General features: G+C 42.9%; 1 protein-coding gene across 1 annotated transcript in view; it reads left to right on the plus strand.

Moving 5' to 3' along the window:
- Positions 1-3,155, plus strand: part of LOC128893080 (calaxin-like) — a 33,194-nt gene that overhangs the window by 4,166 nt on the left and 25,873 nt on the right. Inside the window, exon 6 of the mRNA XM_054153850.1 lies at positions 211-544. The gene's annotated coding sequence lies outside the window, so the exon portion shown is untranslated. The remainder of the gene's footprint in view (positions 1-210; positions 545-3,155) is intronic.

Consider the following 3,155-nt stretch of genomic DNA (forward strand, 5'->3'; position numbering starts at 1 on the left):
ACGGGAACATTCAATTTTGCCAAGAATTATTTTTACCAAATTAATACCCATCTCTAGCTGTAATCTTGGCCGATGTAGATGAAAATAATAGCCCTGAAATCCAATAGGGCGTGTGTCCAAGCATATCGTCTATTAATTCTATCCCCTTCTCCGATAGTCATCCCCCAGCTGCCACCGTAATTATTTACCATACAGTGATTCTTGTTACAGAACAAACCGCGCTCGTATTTCCGTCCTCTACGACCGAAAAGCAATAATTCTTCGCCCCACTGGCCGCGCGTGGAAACCGACGCGGTACGGAGAAAACCGAGGGCTAACCGAACGGACGATAAATCAGCGGATTCGTTAGCGGAATCTTCCTGAATCCATTTTACCGGGAGGCGTGCTTGGGGGTAGATCCTGCTGTTTCGACAAGACGGTGTCGTGTTCGAACGGGTGACCTCGTGCTGCCGTTCGTCCTCTCCCTCTTGCCAGCCCCCGTACATGGTCGATGGTCAGCTATGGACAACCTCCCACCCACTGATCCCTGACGACGATGAAATATGTGAGTTTTTACTTGATAATATTTTAATATTAATTATTACAAATATGAGCAAAATTTATATTTATGAGAAAATATAGCCGGGTAACACAATCGAATGTGTATACAGTCAGTGTAATAAGTGGACTGCGGATCTTTATGCATTTATAGGAAACTTAAATGTGCAAGAACATAGAAAATGCAAACAATATGCAAGAATATAAAAAAGATTGAAAGTAAAGTTCATGTTATAATATTTGCAGAATAAAATTAATTCCTATTTAGGTTCGATTTATCTTAAATGGATTGCTGTACGAATACTTCTTACACTGACTGTATATATAAATTATAAACAACATGAATATAATTTATATTTATGATGAAATATGGCCACCACGTAACACGGTTGAATGTACATGCATAAAATTTATATCATTATTATATTATATTTCGGAGTGACATGTTCCACGTTGAACAAATGAACATTTACATTTCATGAAAATGATATATGTATCAGTGATCACTAGACTACGAATCTTTATGCAAAATAAAATCTTTGCAAACCCTGCAAATATTATAATACAAACTTTCAATATTTTTTTATATTATTCTATACCATGTACATTTTGTAGTTTCTTGTACATTCAAATTTCCTGTAAATGCGTAAAGATCCGCAAGTCTAGTTATCACGCAATAATAGAGCAATTAGTCATTGTGTACGTTGTCGACCGGTGACTTTCGCTTCCTCGGGCGAGAATTTCCCTAACGCAAAAAAGAACGTAAACGTAACGCGGTTTCCTAGAACGGACCAGATGGGTTTCGTCACTCGGTAAATCGAAAGTAAACATACTTATCTGTACGTTACATCCGTATGCTTCTATTTACGTCATACATTTATACCCAGCACTCAAAGAATTCAAACTAAACAAATTCGCAACACAGTATCGATTCTCTACGTCTAATTCCGCGTATACAAAGGCATTCCTCTCGGCTACAAAGGATAGCTCGTTCCCTCGAGGCTCCCGATGCGCGTATCCGCACGCTTCATTCGGTATTCCGCTTTGAAACGTTACGCAATCTGCTCCGCTAGACCAGAACCGGCCTCATCGATATTTATGGAGACCAGAAAGCGGTCCGCGGGATTTTTTCCCTCCCCGCGAATCGATCGACACGCGGTCCACGCTTCTGACGCTTTCGCCTATCCGTTAATTAAATTTATTGGCCAACCGGGGAATGACCTTTCGCCCGTTCGCCAGTTTTCCTGGCGCGCGCCGTCCGCCAGGAATTCGCGCAATAATAAATATCCGGATGCTTGATTTATCGGTTCGCCCCGATCACTGTGGATACTGCGTAGGTGTTCGGGTCCCGCGAGGGAATGATTAACGCTCGATCCGCGAGATTACATTTTCCGATCGGTATTTTCGTGCCACGCTGTGGATACGCATTCGAGGCTGGTCGAAACGAGGCATTTCAGGTCGATTCTAATCGAACGGTGCACAAGCTCGTTGATTATAACCTAAGTACTCCCTGTAGACTATTTTCGGAACAGTGGAGCGATAATATAGTGGAAAATTCGATGTCAGAGACGAGGGTCACTTTCGATCCACGGTGATTGTATATATGTATTAATTAGGCAGAGATAGACTTCTCAGACGTTCAAATAATAATTATGCGGAGCACTCAGACGTCTCGTGACAAGCTGTTTCAAAAATTTTGGGACGGCGAGTTTCTCGTTTCGGTTCGTAGAGTTAATTAGCCCCATGGACGAGATGGGACGTCAAAGCAGGACGATAGGATCTTTGAAAGACGCGTTGGGTAACGTGTGCCACGCGACTAGACAGATTTCCAAGAGGAAGAAACGGCTGTCACGCGTGGCCTCGTCGCGACGAGGATCGTGACGTCGCGTCGTGACGGCCGCATTAAATCATCCGTTGACTACCCAGCTGTTTGTTTCTTCGCCAGCCGAATTCAATTTCAATTTTTAGAAATGATTGGAAATCCGACGATGGTAATTCGGCTTCTAATTTAGATCAAACGTGTTCTCCTAGTACACTTCGCTTGATTTTCGAAGTTCGTCGGAACTTTCTCGTTCGATCAACTTCCGTGTATTTCCAACCACTGTTCAAATTTCCTCCGGTTTCTCGTATCTTCTCTTACGGTAGCAGATCTCCTTCAAATTACCGGGAAATTATCGCGCAACGGTTACCCGCGAAATGTATCATCGACTTAATGACGAGAAATAAATTCACGCCGCGCAAAGTGTCTGGCCTCGTGACGCCCCCTTTGGAAACGGTACCTCTTCGCAGGGTGTAATTTCAAAGTGGCGAGCGAGACGCGTCGCCCATAGTGTAGCAAAAAAATGTTTTTTATCGAAGAAAGTCAATTTCACATCGCGATCAAAGCCAGCGGAATCCAAATTGTGCTCTTTCACTTGTTGCTCGGTTGCAATCATCCCGATGAAACGCCGCTAAATTAATGGAGATTGAAGCGAACAGATCTCTTGATAAAATTGCTCCGAACTTTCCACTTTATTGGGTCGAGAAATCCGTTAATTTGCATCTTAAAGTCGAATTTTGGATACATTGTGGAATCGAGAAAATTTCGGGCTAATGAGGGTCCGAATTTATCGGGCCAG

The sequence above is a fragment of the Hylaeus anthracinus genome, unplaced genomic scaffold (genome assembly GCF_026225885.1).
Source record: "Hylaeus anthracinus isolate JK02 unplaced genomic scaffold, UHH_iyHylAnth1.0_haploid 2, whole genome shotgun sequence".
Taxonomy (NCBI): Eukaryota; Metazoa; Arthropoda; class Insecta; order Hymenoptera; family Colletidae; genus Hylaeus; species Hylaeus anthracinus.